Source organism: Giraffa tippelskirchi, chromosome 6 (genome assembly GCF_054371585.1).
Source record: "Giraffa tippelskirchi isolate mGirTip1 chromosome 6, T2T-mGirTip1v1.2.pri, whole genome shotgun sequence".
Lineage (NCBI taxonomy): Eukaryota > Metazoa > Chordata > Mammalia > Artiodactyla > Giraffidae > Giraffa > Giraffa tippelskirchi.
The window spans coordinates 122,799,681-122,807,374 of record NC_137280.1 but is presented as its reverse complement, the minus strand read 5'-3'; the positions used below and the strand labels follow the sequence as shown (position 1 = coordinate 122,807,374).

The following is a 7,694-nucleotide window of genomic DNA, read 5'->3' as shown; positions in this document are numbered from 1 at the left end:
GCATCACTAAAGCTGATGATCATGATTTTCATTTTTTAAAAATATTTAACAAAAAAGATACTTACTTAAATTTTTTCTCTTGGTAAAAGGGAACAGTTTGAGTCTTAAGTGAATGAAAGAATGAATGTGAGGTGGTTCCTAGCGATCAGAGGAACATGGAACAGTTTACAGCTGACCCTTGAATAACTTGGGGGTTAGGGGTGTCGACCCACTAGTCAAAAATCTCAGTATAACTTTTGATTCCTCCCAAACTTAACTGTTAATAACCTACTCTTAACTGGAAGCTTTATCTGTAACACAAGCAGTAGATTAACATATTTTGTATGTTATAAGTATTATATAGTGTATTCTTATAATAATGTAAGTTAGAGAAAGAAAATGTTATTAGGAAAGGAAGTGAAACACATTTTACAGTACATATATGTATTTATTGAAAAAATCTAAAACAAAAAAGATTTGCATATAAGTAGACCTGCACAGTTCTAACCTATGTTATTAAAAGGTTGGCTGTATTACTCAACTGAACACTGGAAGCCTCCATGGTGGTTTTTACTGTTGTACTGTTTTTACTGTTGTACTTGTTGTACTGTTTTGACTGTTGTACTGTTTAGTCATAGATACGTTAAAAATTTACCCTCGATGGATAATGGTTAAAGTCTCCAAGCGTAAGGAATCCTGATACTGAAATACTAGTTAATGAGGAGTTTACAAATGATACTTCTGCAAATTTGCCTTAAGGTACTCTTCACACATATCTGTGAATTGTATTCATCTAATGAAAAAATCTTGTTTAACACAAGAAATCTCTGGGGCTTAACAAAGCAGTGTTGCAATGAGAAAATATATCCAGGGTCCACAGGAAGGGGAGAGTGGGAAGTGATGCCAATGGGTATGAGGATTCTTTCTGAAGTGATGAAAATGTTTTGGAATTGGATAGTCATCATAGGAGAAACCATTCACCTTCTTACTGTCTCCTTAGTTTTGCCTTTTCAGAATTTCACATAGTTGAAATACAATATGTAGCCTTTTCAGATTGGCTTCACTTAATAAAAGGCATAGAAGTTTCCTTTCCAAGTCTTTTCATGGCTTGATAGCTCATATCATTTTAATGCTGAATAATATTCTATCTTCTGGATATATTAGCGTATTTATTCATTCACCTCCAGAGGACATCTTGTTTCCAACTTTTGGCAATTATGAATAAAGTTGTTATAAACATCTGTGCACAGTTTTTTTGTGTCGATAGAAGTTTTCAATTCCCTTGGTTAAATACCAAGGAGCAATTCTGCTGTGTCACATGGTAAGTGTATGTTTAATTTTGTAAGAAACTGCCAAACTATTTTCAAATGTGGTTGTACATTTTGCATTCTCACCAGAAATGAATGAAAGTTCTTGTTGCACATCCTTGCTAGCATTTAGTGTTAGATTTTGGCCATTGCAACAGGTATGTAGTGGTATATTTATTTTTATCCATGAATACTGTATTCTTCAAGTTTTCTGCATTGACCATACATTATTTTTGTAATAGACAAAATGTGTTATCAAATAGCAATCTGCAAAGTCTTTTTAATAGCAAGGAGTGGCGGAATGGTGGAGAAATAAAAATTATATAGCATTACAGTGAGAAACATAATACAAAATAATGATAGTATCAGAACAACTATGGTTTTAAAAATGGTTACAAACATGTGACAGTTATATCCAATTTATCTTTTCATTCACCAGGACAAAACATTCATTCAAAATGTGTTGTTTGTAGAGAACTGCTTGACAAAAGCATCTTGAAATCATTTCTGTTTTCTTGTTACTTAAAAACAAAACATAAAAATTATAAAATTATAGACAATTATAAAATAAATAATAACACATTAAAGGGCAAAGTATAAGAATTCTAAACAAGTCATAAAAGCATTATCTATCTTACTACCTATAACACCATAAACAGTTACATTTCATATTTATTCAATTTATATTCAGTACAGTCCATGGAATTGCAAGAGTCAGACATGACTTAGTGACTAAACCACCACCACCACCACCATATCTCTATATCTATATATATACACACGCAGGTAGATACGTAATTTTTGTGTTTGCTAACAAGTCATTTTTTTCTTAAATCATGTATTTAAAACAAATATAAAGTGTGCAACACTTTTGAAACAAGAAGAAATAGAATTTTGACCTCATATACTATATAGTATGGTGGAAAAAAGTTGACTTTAGAATAGTCTTTAATAATATAAGTTAATCTAAACATGCTTTACATAATTTCACTTATATATAACACCCAAAGAATGGGTTCAAGACATTCCCAAGGGAGTTCAAAAAACCATATATTATTATGAAAAGGTTAAAGATAAAACAAGGTTGAAAATGTTCATATAATACTTAGTAATGTTCATTTAATATTTAAGGGTTTTGGAATCAGAGCAGGGTTATAATCTAAACACTCTCCTTGGAAGACTGATTGAAATTCTGAACTTTCGTCTTGTTTTATCTGTTAAATTGGGATGATACAATATCATGCTGCTGCTGCTGTTTAGCCGCTAAGTCGTGTCCAGCACTTTGCGACCCCATGGACTATAGCCTGTCAGGCTCCTCTGTCCGTGAGGTTCTCCATGCAAGAATACTGGAGTGGGTTGCCATTTTCTTCTCCAGGGGATCTTCCCGACCCAGGGATTGAACCTGGGGCTCCTGCATTGGCAGCCAGGTTCTTTATTGCTAGTGTGAGCTAGGGAGCCCTCAACAAATGATAGTTATCTTCTCCCCTCCCCCAGGGTAAGAAAGAGGGTGGATAAAAACAAAAATTCAGACAAATTGAAGAAAGTAGGGAGAACCACTACACCATTCAGGTATGACCTAAATCAAATCCCTTACGATTATACAGTGCAAGTAACAAATAGATTCAAGAGATTAGATCTGAAAGACAGAGTGCCTGAAGAACTGTGGACGGAGGTTTGCGACATTGTACAGGAGACAGGGATCAAGACCATCCCCAAGAAAAAGAAATGCAAAAAGGCAAAATGGTTGTCTGAGGAGGCCTTACAAATAGCTGAGAAAATAAGAGAAGTTAAAGGAAAAAAGGAAAAATATATCCATCTGAACGCAGAGCTCCAAAGAATAGCAAGGAGAGATAAGAAAGCCTTCCTCAATGATCAATGCAAAGAATAGAGGAAAACAATAGAACAGGAAAGACTAAAGATCTCCTCAAGAAAATTAGAGATACCAAGGGAACGTTTCATGCAATGATGGGCTCAATAAAGGACAGAAACTATATGGACCTAACAGAAGTGGAAGATATTAAGAAGAGGTGGCAAAAATACACAGAAGAACTATACAAAAAAGATCTTTATGACCCAGATAACCATGATGGTGTGATCACTCACCTAGAGTCAGATATCCTGAAATTCGAGGTCAAGTGGGTCTTAGGAAGCATCATTACAAATAAAACTACTGGAGGTGATAGAATTCCAGATGAGCTATTTCACATCCTAAAAGAAGATGCTGTGAAAGTGCTGCACTCTATATGCCAGCAAATTTGGAAAACTCAGCAGTGGCCGACTTCCCTGGTGGCTCAGATGGTAAAGCGTCTGCCTACAATGTGGGAGACCCAGGTTCAATCCCTGGGTCAGGAAGATCTCTTGGAGAAGGAAATGGCAACCCACTCCAGTATTCTTGCCTGGAAAATCCCATGGATGGAGGAGCCTGGTAGGCTATAGTCCATGGGGTCGCAAAGAGTCAGACACAACTGAGTGACTTCACTCACTCATTCACATCAGTGGCCACAGGACTGAAAAGGTCAGTTTTCATTCCAGTCTCAAAGAAAGGCAATGCCAAAGTTCAAACTACCACACAGTTTCACTCACCTCACATGCTGGCAAAGTAATGCTGAAAATTCTCCAAGCTAGGCTTCAACAGTACATGAACCAGATGTTCAAGCTGGATTTAGAAAAGGCAGAGGAACCAGAGATTAAATGGTTAACATCTGTTGGATCATAGAAAAAGCAAGAGAGTTCTAGAAAAACATCTACTTCTGGTTTGTCCATTCATTTCAGTTTAGTAGCTCAGTTGTGTCCGACTCTGCGTCCCCATGGACTGCAGCACGCCAGGTCTTTCTGTCCGTCAGCAACTCTCAAGTTTACTCAAAAACATGTCCACTGATGTCCATCAGTGATGCCATCCAACCATCTCATCCTCTGATGGCCCCTTCACCTTCCGCCTTCAATCCTTCCCAGCATCAGGGTCTTTTCAATTGAGTCAGCTCTTCGCATCAGGTGGCCAAAGTATTGGAGTTTCAGCTTCAACATCAGTCCTTCCAATGGAGATTTGGGACTGATTTCCTTTAGGATGGACTGGTTCAATCTCCTTGAAGTCCAAGGGACTCTCAAGAATCTTCTCCAACACCACAGTTCAAATGCATTAATTCTTCGGTGCTCAGCTTTCTTTATGGTCCAACTCTCACATCCATACATGAGCACTAGAAAAACCATAGCCTTGACTAGACAGACCTTTGTTGGCAAGGTAATGTCTCTGCTTTTTAATATGCTGTCTAGGTTGGTCATAACTTTTCTTCCAAGGAGCAAGCATCTTTTAATTTCATGGCTGCAGTCACCATCTGCAGTGATTTTGGAGCCCCCCAAAATAAAGTCTGCCACTGTTTCTGCTGTTTCCCCATCTATTTTCCATTAAGTGTTGGGACCAGATGCCATGATCTTAGTTTTCTGAATATTGAGCTTTAAGTCAACATTTCACTCTCCTCTTTCACCTTCACCAAGAGGCTCTTTAGTTCCTCTTTGCTTTCTGCCGTAAGGGTGGTGTCATCTGCATATCTGAGGTTATTGATATTTCTCCCGGCAATCTGGATTCCAGCTTGTGCTTCCTCCAGTCTAGCGTTTCTCATGATGTACTCTGCATATAAGTTAAATAAGCAGGATGACAATATACAGGCTTGACATACTCCTTTTCCTATTTGGAACCAGTCTGTTGTTTCATGTCCAGTCCTAACTGTTGCTTCCTGACCTGCATACAGGTTTCTCAAGAGGCAGGTCAGGTGGTCTGGTATTCCCATCTCCTTCAGAATTTTCCACAGTTGATTGTGATCCGCACAGTCAAAGGCTTTATCATAGTCAATAAAGCAGAAATAGATGTTTTTCTGGAACTCTCTTGCTTTTTCGATGATCCATTGGATGTTGGCAATTTGATCTCTGGTTTCTCTGCCTTTTCTAAAACCGGCTTGAACATCTGGAAGTTCACGGTTCACGTGTCATTGAAGCCTGGCTTGGAGAATTTTGAGTATTACTTTACTAGCATGTGAGATGAGTGCAATTGTACGGTAGCTTGAACATTCTTTGCATTGCCTTTCTTTAGGATTGGAATGAAAACTGACCTTTTCCAGTCCTGTGGCCACTGCTGAGTTTTCCAAATTTGCTGGCATATTGAGTGCAGCACTTTCACAGCATCATCTTTGAGGATTTGAAATAGCTCAACTGGAATTCCATCACCTCCACTAGCTTTGTTCGTAGTGATGCTTCCTAAGGCCCACTTGACTTCACATTCCAGGATGTCTGGCTCTAGGTGAGTGATCACACCATCGTGATCATCTGGGTCGTGAAGATCTTTTTTGTACAGTTCTTCAGTGTATTCTTGCCACCTCTTCTTAATATCTTCTGTTTCTGTTAGATCCATACCATTTCTGTCCTTTATGGAGCCCATCTTCGCATGAAATATTCCCTTGGTATCTCTAATTTTCTTGAAGAGACCTCTAGTCTTTCCCAATCTATTGTTTTCCTCCACTTCTTTGCACTGATCATTGAGGAAGGCTTTTTTATCTCTCTTTGCTATTCTTTGGAATTCTGGATTCAAATGGGTATATCTTTCCTTTCGTCCTTTGTTTTTTCACTGCTCTTCTTGTCACAGCTGTTTGTAAGGCCTCCTCAGAGAGCCAGTTTGCTTTTTTGCATTTCTTTTTCTTGGGGATGGTCTTGATCCCTGCCTCCTGTACGATGTCACAAACCTCCGTCTGTAGTTCATCAGGCACTCTGTCTATCAGATCTAGTCCCTTAAATCTATTTTCCACTTGCACTGTGTAATCGTAAGGGATTTGATTTAGGTCATACCTGAGTGGTCTAGTGGTTTTCCCTACTTTGTTCAATTTAAGTCTGAATTTGGCAATAAGGAGTTCATAGACTACGCCAAAGCCTTTGACTGTGTGGATCACAACAAACTGGAAAATTCTTAAGCAGATGGGAATACCAGGCCACCTTACTTGCCTCCTGAGAAATTTGTATGCAAGTCAAGAAGCAACAGTTGGAACCGGACATGGAACAACAGACTGGTTCCAAATTGGGAAAGGAGTACATCAAGGCTGTACATTGTCACCCTGCTTATTTAACTTATATGCAGAGTACATTATGTGAAATGCTGGATTGCATGAAGCACAAGCTGGAACAAGACTGGGGGAGAAACATCAATAACCTCAGATATGCAGATGACACCACCCTAAGGTCAGAAAGCAAAGAGGAACTAAAGAGCTTCTTGATGAAAGTGAAAGAGGAAAGGGAAAAAGTTATCTTAAAACTCAACATTCAAATAAACTCAGATCATGGCAATCGGTCCCATCACTTCATGCAAATAGATGGGGAAACAATGCAAACAGTGAGACTTTATTTTCTTGGGCTCCAAAATCACTGCAGATGGTGACTGCAGTCATGAAATTCAGACGCTTGCTTCTTGGAAGAAAAGCTATGACCAACCCAGACAGCATATTAAAAAGTAGAGACATTACTTTGCCAACAAAGGTCCGTCTAGTCAAAGCTATGGTTTTTCCAGTAGTCATGTATGGATGTGAGAGTTGGAGTATAAAGAAAGCTGAGCACTGAAGAATTGATGCCTTTGAACTGTGGTGTTGGAGAAGACTCTTGAGAGTCCCTTGGACTGCAAAGAGATCAAATCAGTCCATCCTAAAGGAAATCAGTCCTAAATATTCATTGGAAGGACTGATGCCGAAGCTGAAACTCCAATACTTTGGCCCCCTGATGTGGAGAACAGACTCATTGGAAACGATCCTGATGCTAGCAAAGATTGAAGGCAGGAGTAGAAGGGGAGGACAGAGGATGAGATGATTCGATGGTATCACCCACTTGAAGGACATGAGTTTGAGCAAGCTCCAGGGAGTTGGTCGACTGGGAAGTCTGGCATGCTGCAGTCCATAGGGTCGCAAAGAGTTGGACACGACTGAGGGACTGAACTGAACTGAAAGAGGAAGAACTCACCTGTGGCCATACATCTTACTGCTTAAAAAAAAAAAACCTAGAGAATATCAGACATCCTTGCTAGACACCATGCCTCACTGTCATTCAGCGGCAGAAAATCTGCCCAGGAAGTACACTCTATCTTCAGTCCAAACACATCACCCTTAAGGTGCAGGCCAGGGCTCTCTCCCTTCTGCACACTCTTGTCCTCCCAACCCTTGTTTCCAGTCCACCTTCTCTGTCCACCTTGCCACTCACTCATTCCTCTCTGCCCCGCCCGGAAATCGTGGCTTTGCCCACTGTTTCGTGTTCTAACTTTCCCGCCCCAGTAGTTCTTCGCCAATCGGAGACGTAATTGTCTCTTCCCTCTCGACCTCTTAGTGACTTTACGAGAAGGAAGGTTTCTGATTGGTTTTTCTGTAGCAAGAGCCCGCCAATAAC

At 39.5% G+C, this 7,694-nt stretch overlaps 1 long non-coding RNA gene across 1 annotated transcript; it reads right to left on the bottom strand.

Annotated features, from left to right (window-relative positions):
* Positions 1 to 406: 406 nt before the first annotated feature.
* LOC145510193 (uncharacterized) lies at positions 407 to 7,532 on the bottom strand. The gene is made up of 3 exons (XR_014056875.1): positions 7,275 to 7,532; positions 3,870 to 3,942; positions 407 to 1,807 (listed from the first exon to the last, which is right to left on the bottom strand). It is a non-coding gene; the product is annotated as an uncharacterized LOC145510193 (long non-coding RNA).
* Positions 7,533 to 7,694: the final 162 nt, after the last annotated feature.